Source organism: Quercus lobata, chromosome 5 (genome assembly GCF_001633185.2).
Source record: "Quercus lobata isolate SW786 chromosome 5, ValleyOak3.0 Primary Assembly, whole genome shotgun sequence".
Taxonomy (NCBI): Eukaryota; Viridiplantae; Streptophyta; class Magnoliopsida; order Fagales; family Fagaceae; genus Quercus; species Quercus lobata.
In genome coordinates this window covers 63,352,303-63,362,427 of record NC_044908.1, presented here as the reverse complement: position 1 = coordinate 63,362,427, position 10,125 = coordinate 63,352,303, and positions in this window count along the sequence as shown.

Genomic DNA, 10,125 nt, shown 5'->3' with positions numbered 1-10,125 from the left:
TCCTCGGGCCTTTATCATGGCTTGTCAAGTCTTTTCCTCCGTCAGTGCCAGAGTCTTTTCACCTGTCCAAGGCACGTTCTTGGTGCTTCGGTATACGAAGTGTGCCCTCATTAAATTCTGGCGGCTCTGTGCTCCCCAGGTTGAATGATGTGATTGTAATCTAACGGTAGGGATTTCTTTAACTTTATGGGCGGGAAACCCACACAGTTATTTCTAATTGGAGGTATAAATACCTATTTGAACCAATTTGCCTCTTTACTTTTACACTTAAGAGTTCTTGCGCACATATCCTGAATCCGGTCAAATCTCTAGCCAAACTCACGTCTCTTTTCAGCATAAAAAGCCTGTTCGAGGAGCTTTTCCTCATTTCTGTAAGTTTTCTTCTCTCTCTAACTCATATTTTCTCTCTCCTAAGTTTCTTTTCCTCTTATTCCTCTCTTTCTTTCGTCCTTCCCTGAGTCTTTTAGTCGTTTCTAGGGATGGGTAAGTTTAAAAAGTTGGTTGAGTCCAAAGAGGCAATGGAGGAATTTGTCGCCGATTATAGGATACCCAGCATGGATGTCAATACCGTACCGTACCGGCCGTACCGGCCGGAATATACCGTACCGGCCAGCAATCCGGTACACTCGACCCCCCTGTTTCGTACCGGAAAAAATACCGGCCGTACCGGCCAATTTCGGGCAATACCGGCCGGTACCGGGCGTACCGGCCGGTACAGAAAAAAGTTTTTTTTTTTTTTAAGTTTTGTAATTTTTGAATTTTTGTTAGGACAAAATGGTAACTTATTTGTATTAACTTATTAGTATTATTTGTTTTCTTAGTATGCAATGGTAACTTTTAAGCTTTCTATTTTATTTTTTTTATTTTTTTTCCCTTTTAATTGATACTAAAGTCTAAAACCATGAATAACTAGTTCTAAATTGAGGAAATGTTTTATGGTAAACTTTTATATTTATTATAATATATATACACAAACACATACATACATATATATATATATATATATATTTATAAATATAAAAAATAGCGGTAAACCCGAAACGGTACACCGGTATTGACCGGTATCCGAAATATATCGTACCGGTGGCCAAACCGGTACGGCCTCCGGTACGGTATTGACATCCTTGATACCCAGTAATGTAGGTTTGAGATACTGTGAAGAAGGAGAGTGGCATTTTAGGAGGCAAGAGGGTGAAGTAGTAATTCCCATAATTGCCTTCATAGAAGGTGGTATGAGAATCCCTATGGGGCCGGTGATGAGGGACTACCTTAGGCATTTCCGATTAGCTCCCACCTAGTGCGCTGCTAACGTGTTTAGGATCCTGAGTTGTGTGGACGCCTTAAACGAGAAAATGGGGTTGAGGTTAACCCATCACGATGTAAATTGGTGCTACAACCTCCAAAACCTAAAGGGTAAATCCTATTATATGAAGACAAGGGATGACAAAGTTTGGTTTATTCAGTGCCTCCTCGAGACTAGTAAGGGGTTAAATAAGAACTTTCTCATCGTGTTTGGGGAGTGGCATGACGGCCTTCATTGTCTGACAGAGGATGGGGAACCAGATGGGGTATTTAGAGTAGGAGAGGGTTGATCTTTTGTGTTATCATAGTTTGCATTGTTCGGTTGCTAACATGAATACGCTTTCTTTTTTGCAGATCCACACGCGTTTGAATGACACTTTCACTTGATCAACCGGGAAGATTTGGAAACCATCCTTAAGGTGGAGGTCTTTGTGAACAAAGCCAACAACCAAGTCAGAGCCGCTCACAAGATCCTTAGGTATGATCCTATCCAGAAATCATTCTCAGCTCCGAAGTACATGATTTGAGCTAGAAATCCTCGGCTTCATAGAATCACCGTAGCAAAACATGGGTTCTTGCTTCCCGAAGGATCTCCTGTCCCAAAAGGTGATCTGCTGGCAAGCCCTTCTTCATCCCATCAAGCTGTAGAGGCTGAGGGAGGAAGAGTAGAGAGCGAAGAAGAGGTCGCTAATTTTGGTCCGTCTGAGGAAGAATCTGGTGTATTCGACCAAGTTAATCTATCCGAGGATCCCTCCGGTGACTTGGGCAACCCCAGTTTGATTGAAGTGGATCTCCTATCAGTAGGGACTTCTTCTCAGGCTGAAATGGGTTTTAAGAGAAAACCTCCAACCAACTTGCTCGACCTAATTAAGGGCCAACCAGGGAAGGACGTGCTAGGGAAGCCACAATCCAAGCTTTCTCCTCCTCCACCCAAGCTTCAACCTACTCAGACCAAGTCATCTTCCACCCAATCATAGCCATCATCTCCACGATCCAAACTTCCTCCTCCTTCTCAGTCAACTCTCCCTCCTCGGCCCAAGCCTGTCGATCCAAAAAAGAAGAGGGCTTCTAAAGGCAAAGAGCTCGTGGATGGGGGGAAATCTCGTTCCTCTCAAGAGGAAGATGAAGCCCTACAAGCTTTAAAACAATTAAAAATTGGGCACCAGGGCCAAGAAAAAGAAGTCGCCACACAGTCCGAGCCCTAGGCCTAGCTCCCTGCCCCAATGCTCCACGGGGAGCCTTTGATGGACAACACCTCCCTCAGGGACTTTCGAGGGGGTGAAGGAACCTATGTGGCCGATGCACTGAAGAGGTCCTTACTACTTCCTGTCGATATGGTCGAGTTGAGGAAGTTGAGGAGGCAAGAGGTCTTACTTAACATCAAAAGGTACTTGGGCATGGTAAGACTTCTAACACTTGTGACTCTATTGATTTTTGTTCCTTGGTTTCCAACTTACCGTATGCTTTTTTTAATTGGCAGGCTATCCAAGCCACTTATAGATTAGAAGAGGCAGCTAACAACCAGAGCAGGGCCCTAGAGCTCGAGTGTGACAAGCGCTTGGCTACTATGCAGACCCTTAAAAACTCCGAGGTTGACCTCTTGAAAGCAAGGGAGGATCTGAAGGAGATGACAAGGGCCAGAGATAGCACTAAATCAGGCTTAGCTGGCGCTCAAAAATAGGCTGAAAACCAAATGAGACGCCTACTCGAAGCTGAGGATCAGTTGAAGATTTCCAAGGAGCAAATCACTGATCTAAAGAAGAAACTAGCCGAGGCAGAGGGGGCCAAGAATGTCATGAAGTGGGCCAGGGATGAAGCCTTGAGGGCTAAGGTAGAGGCGGAGTTCGTCAGGATAGAGGATAAGAGCTCTAAGGAGAAAGTCGAGAAGGAGGCTTATGCCTTGGGAGTGGTTGAGACCTAGGCCACTCTCAAGGCTCAAGTACTTGGGGTATGCAGGCTCTATTATTCCCAGGTTTGGAATGAAGCCCTTAAACAAGCTAGGGTTGGGGCATTATCAGATCTGTGGAAGGTGGAGAATGTATACTACCCTTCTTCCATTCGGGAAGCTGCCCCCTTTAGCTCCGAGGTTGAGGATGCTCCTGAGAAGGCTGAGACTGCTCGATCTGAAGCTGCTCTGGCTATAACCGCTCCTGATGAGCCAGCCAAGGAAAGTGAGCTTTTTGGGGCGACAGAAACAAATGAAGGCTTGAACCCTGAAGTGCCCCAAAAGACTGGAACCCTGAAGTGCCCCAGAAGACTGGAAAGTCTACAATTGATGCTCAGGCCCCTCATACCCAGGAGTCAGCTCTCCCTGTTGAGCCCCTTCAAACTGTTCCCCCAAGTGAGGGCTCCAAGGATCCTGAGGCCGTTTCTACTCAGCTCTCTAAGGAAGGGGTCAAGATAAAGCTGAAGAAATAGGCCATCTTGGCTAGCCTCTGTTTTAGTTCTGCCCCCCCCCCTTTTTTTTTTGAACATTGGAATTATTGTAATGAGTCCTTTAGATTGAATGTATGAAATTCCTTTTTTTACATTATGTGTTTATTGTTATTATCTTGTGTCTCATGAGTTCGTTATCCTAAAGGGTAAAAATAGTTGTGTACATACCATATCTGAAATTAGACCTTTAAATTCTAACTCACTGGTATTAAAGGGACACTTAGTTTGCGTTTGCTTACATCTTTAGGGGGCGGGGGCCGAGTAGATGACTTAGGCTGTATTATTTGCAACTTGCATGAATGCTTGATCTTGCTAATTTCTTCAAAGGTTGTGCTCCGAGAATCATGCCAGACCTTGGTTCTGTCTAGTACTTAGATTTTTCTGAAAGTAACTAGTTTCCCCATAGGTTTGAATTCTAGGACCATGCAAGACCTTAGTTCTGTCTAGTACTAAAATTTTTTTGGAATTAACTAGTTTCCCCATATGTTTGAGTCCGAGGACCATGTAAGACCTTGGTTCTATCTAGTACTAAGATTTTTCTAGAAGTAATTAGTTTCCCCATAGGTTTGAGTCCGAGGACCACGCAAGACCTTGATTCTGTCTAGTACTAAGATTTTTCTGGAAGTAACTAATTTCCCTATAGGTTTGAGTCCGAGGACCATGCAAGACCTTGGTTCTGTCTAGTACTTAGACTTTTCTGAAAGCAACTAGTTTCCCCATAGGTTTGAGTTCGAGGACCATGCAAAACCTTGGTTCTATCTAATACTTAGATGGTTACCAAAATACAAGACATATAATCATAATAGACTTAAAATTTGAATTAGAGAAATGTTTTTGTTAATAATAATACATTCTCAAGTTATTTACATTCCATGGACGAGGTACAGCTTTTTCATCTAAGTCTTCTAAGTAGTATGCACCTATTCTTGCTACTGAAGTAATTCGGTATGGTCCTTCCTAATTGGATCCCAACTTTTCCCAAGATGGGTTCTTGACAGCACCCACAACTTTCCTCAACACTAAATCCCATGGTGCTAATGGTCTCAGCTTCACATTGGCATCATATCCCTGCTTGAACTTTTAGTGGTAATAGGCTGACTGGATCACTGCCTTTTCTCTTCGTTCATCGATTAGATCTAGGCTTTTCCCTAGTAGGTCATCATTACTGCTTGGTGTGAAGGAGCTCGTCCTCAGCGTTGGAAAGCTTGCCTTTAGGGGGATAACACCCCTCAACCCCATAGGTCATGGCAAAAGGTGTCAACCCTCTTGATCGTTGTGGTGTAGTCCGGTAAGTCCATAAGATGTGTGGCAGCTCTTCTACCATCTTCCCTTAGCGTCATCCAGTCTCTTCTGAAGCCCATTGACTATGACCTTGCTGACAGTCTCGGCCTGTCCATTTCCCTGAGGATAAGTTAGAGTTGAGTACCTGTTTGTGATCCCTAGTTCGTAACAGTATCTTCTGAAGGCTTTGCTGTCAAATTGGAGTCCATTATCTGAAATGAGGGTATGAGGGACCTTGAATCATGTAACAATGTTTCTCCAGATGAATTTCTTAGCATCCACATCTTTGATGTTGGCCAATGGCTCAGCTTCGACCTATTTGGTGAAGGAATCTGTGCCGACTAACAGATATCTCTTATTTCCTGCTATCATGGGGAAAGGGCCTACAATATCCAGGCCCTACTGTGCGAACGGCCATGGACTGGACAAAGGGTTGAGGACCCCTCCTAGCTGATGAATATTTAGGCAATCCTTTGGCATTGGTCACATTTCTTAATATATTCTAGGGCTTCCTTCTATATCCTAGGCCACCAATATCCTTGGGTAATGGCTCGGTGCGACAGAGATCTTTCTCCTGTGTGACTCCCACAAATCCCTTTATGCAGCTCTTCAAGCAGTAATTCTGATACTTGAGGGTGAATACACAGTAAATATGGCCCAGAATAGGAGCACTTATACAATTTGTGGTCCTTGGACAACCAAAATCGAGGAGCATTTTTTCGTATTTTTTCAGCCTCTGACTTCTCCTCGGGCAGGATATCATCTTTGAGGAATCTCACTATAGGGTCCATCCAGCTAGGACCCACTTTAACTTCATGGATATGAACCATGCCTTTTGCAACCTCATTTGCTCTATCCAAATGCTCGACAATAATAATTCGAGGCAGACCCCTTGCCAAGGAGGTAGCAAGCATAGCCAATGAGTCTGTATGGGTGTTTCCACTAGGGGTGTGCAAAAAACCGACGAACCGAACAAACCGACCGAAACCGACCGAACTGTTGCCAAATTTTCGGTTTGGTTTCGGTTCGGTTCGGTTTCGGTTTCATTTTTTAAAAACCGAAATTTTCGGTTTTGGTTTCGGTGTTGGATTTTTTCATCCGAAACCGAACCGAACCTACCGAATATATATATATATATTTATGTAACTCTAGTACGTATCTGATTAGTGGCTTAGTGGTATGCTACGTTGTACCTTTGCTAGTGATCCCAGGTTCGAGCCTTCGCGTGGGGGCTTATGTTTTTTTGCTATTTAATTCTTTAAAACCCTAGGGCATGAGATAAAGACGAAAATACCCCTCCCCTATTTATTCTTTTCTTTTCTTTTCTTCAGTTCAGCCGCCCCCTTCCTCAACTCTTTCTCTCAAATTTTTTTTCTGTCTTTCAAAGAGTTCAGCCCTCAGCCCCTCCTCTTCTCTCATCGCTCCATGCCTCCACATGCTGCCTCCACACATCGGCCTTCCTGCACCAGCCTCCACGGCCTTCACACGCCAGGCTCCCAACGCTGGCTAATCTTTTCATATTCACGGTGACCCCCTCTCTCTCTTTAATTTCTCCATAGTTTCCTCTCTCTTTTTTATATTCTGCCATTTTGGGATTGTTTAATATTGAATCAATGCTATTTTTTCAATTTTTATGTGCAAAGAAAGTTAGGGTTTTGAAAAAACCCATGTGCTTGGTCAGTTGGTTGTTTATTTTTTCAATTTCTTCTCTCTTTTTTATATTCTACCATTCTGGGTTTGTTTAATATTGAATCAATGCTATTTTTTCATGTTAAAAAAAAATGCTATTTTTTCAATTTTTATGTGCAAAGAAAGTTAAGGTTTTGAAAAAACTCATGTGCTTGGTTGTTTATTTTTTCAATTTATTCTCTCTTTTTTATATTCTGGGTTTGTTTTTTTTTCTTTGTTTGCTTTCTTAGAAAATAAATGTTAAGGAACCGAAACCGACCGAAAAACCAACCGAAACTGAAACAAACCGAAACCGACAGTTTTTCAACTATTTCGGTCGGTTTCGGATGAGACTTCTACAAACCGAAAATTTCGGTTTCGGTTGGTTAGATAAAAAAAAAACCGACTGAACCGAACCGATTACAGCCCTAGTTTCCACTTCTAGAGACGTGTGACAAACTGAAAAGATCGAAGTCTGACTGCAAGCGTTTGACCTAGCTTAAGTACTCTTGCATCCTCGCATCTTTGGCTTCCAACCCTCCATTTACCAAGCCCACTACTAATCTCGAGTCCAAGAATATCTCTACTGCTTTTCCTCCCATTTTCTACACCATGACCATTCCTTGTAACAAGGCCTCATACTCGGCTTCGTTATTCGTGGCCGAACCCAAGTCTCAAGGATTTCTCTATGATAGTCTTCTTAGGAGATACTAGGACTAGCCCTACTTTGGACCCCCTTTAATTTGCTGCGCCATCAATGTACACCTTCCAACATGGGGGTCTTGGCATAGAGATTAGCCCAACCAATTTTCCATCCATGTTTCGCTCCTCTACTACTATTTCTACTGGTGGTTCAGCAAATTCGGCCACCAAGTCAGCTAAGACCTGGCCCTATATGGAGGTCCGAGACATGTACTTGATGTTAAAAACTCATAGAATTGTGCTCCATATGGCAATCCTTCTAGTGTAATCAGCAATCCAAAGTATGGACTTCAAGGGTAGTTAGGTCAGAACAACCACTGTGTGGGCTTGGAAATAGTTGGGAAGCTTTCGCGTAGCATGGACCACAACTAGTATGGCTTTCTACAAGGGTAAGTATCTGACCCTAGCTTCATGTAGCGACTTGCTCACGTAATAAGCTGGCTTTTAAAGGCCATTTCATCCCGTATTAGCACCAAGCTCACAGCATGAGGGGCCACAACAATATATGCGTATAGGACTTCATCGGCCTTAGGACTGAACATGATAGGTGGCCGAGATAGGTATTCCTTGAGTTGCTGGAAGGACACAATATAGTCCTCGGACCACTCAAATCCTTTCCACTTGTTGATCAAGAGATAGAATGGTCTGCATTTGTCTGTCGACCTGGAAATGAATCGATTCAGGGCTACGATCATTCCAGTAAGCTTTTAGACCTCCTTGGCATTTTGCGGTGGTTTTAAATCATTAATAGCCTTGATCTGGTCAGGGTTAACCTCAATTCCCCTATGAGTAACCATGTAGCCTAAAAACTTACCTGATCCAATGCCAAATGAGCATTTAGAAGCATTTAGGCGCAGCTTGTGCTTCCTTATGACATCAAAGGTGCTGCCGAGGTCTCCTAAATGCTCAGACACCACTTTACTCTTCACTACCATATCATCAACATAAGTTTCGATGCTTTTGTCCAACTGTGGCTCGAACATTCTCGTAATTATCCTTTGATAAGTGGACCCTGCATTCTTCTGACCGAATGGCATTACCTTGAAGTGGTAGTTCCCAGTAGGTGTCACGAAGGTTGTCTTCTCCTAATCCTCCAAGGCCAGTGGTATTTGATGATAGCCTTGAAAGGTATCTAAGAAGCTCATCCGAGGATGACCCGCTGTTGCATCCACCAGTTGGTCTATCCGAAGCATGGGGAACGGGTCTTTTGGGCATGCTTTATTTAGGTCCATGAAGTCTATACAAACTTGTCATTTTCCACTTTTCTTCTTGACCACCACAGTGTTGGCCAACCATTTGAGGTAAAAGACCTCTTTGATAGCCCCTGCATGCTTAAGTTTCACCACTTCGTCCCTAATCGCATCGGCGTGCTCTCTTGATGGGCGACGGGGTGGCTGCTTCTTGGAAGTGATGGACGGGTTGACATTGAGATGGTGACAGATGAAGGCTAGATTAATCCCTAGAGCATTGCAAGCATCCCATGCAAATACGTTAATATTTTTTTTGAGAAACTCAATCAACTCCTCCTTCTCCTGAAGAGATGGCTGAGCCCCCTACCCAAAAGAACTTCTCCGGGTCACCACCAATGACCACCTTCTCTAGATCTTTGCATTTCACCTCCTCGACAGCTGTATCAAGAGGCAACACCGGGGCCTTTGATTGCTATAAGTTCTTTTCAGCAGAGGCCGAGGACTCCACATCGAATCGATGTGAGATGGTAGCTACCACACACTGCCTTACCGTGGATTGGCAACCATGGATTTCGAGAAGCTAGTCCCCTGACGAGAATTTCACCTTTTGATGCAAGGAGGAGGCAACAACCCCCAAGATATGGAGCCATGGCTTACCAACGATGGCTGTATAGGGAGAGTAAGTGTCCACCATAATAAAGTTCACCTTCACTATCTCTGGGCCGATCTGGATGGATAGCCTAATCATGCCCTTTAGAATAACAAGCTTCCCATCGAAGCTCATCAAAGGAGAGTTATAAGGCATCAAATCTTCCGGTTTTAACCTCAGCCCCTTGTACAGGTCGGGATACATAACCTTGGCCCTACTGCCACCATCCACTATCACTCTTTTCACATCATAGTCCCCGATTTTGAGAGTGATCAACAATGCATCATCATGGGGCTGGGTGGTTTCGATCTTGTCTTCTTTTGAAAATCTCAAGATTGGGTGAAAATTCATTTTGGCCCTCTTCAGATCCAGCTGGGACTCCTCGGCAGGCTGCTGAGCCACATATAACACTCGTGAAGGGCGTGTGCCTTTTCTTCCTAGTGCGACCACAATTACATTGATCGTTTCTATGGGTGGCCTTAGGGCAGTATCTCTCTAGGGTTCCTGATAGGTCTGGCCTAGATGACCACTAGAATGATGCAGAAGGTGCTTCAGCTTTCCTTCTAGGACTAGCTGGTCCAGATAGTTCCAGAGGTTCCTACAGTTCTCTGTAGTATGTCTGTGGTCTTAGTGGTATTGGCAATAAAAGTTCTGATTGCGCTTTATGGACTCTCCCGCTATCTTATTCTGCCATTTAAAGTATGGCTCGTTTTTTATTTTTTTCAACACCCAATATACTGGTTCTCGAAATACAGTATTGACAGTCTGTGTGTTGGTTGCTCCGGATTGCCCTACGAAATCTCTCCTCGGGCGGTTGTTATTACATTGGTCCGATCTGAAATCCCTCCTCTCCTAAGGGATAACCTTCTTTTTTCCCTTACCTTACAGCTGGTCTTC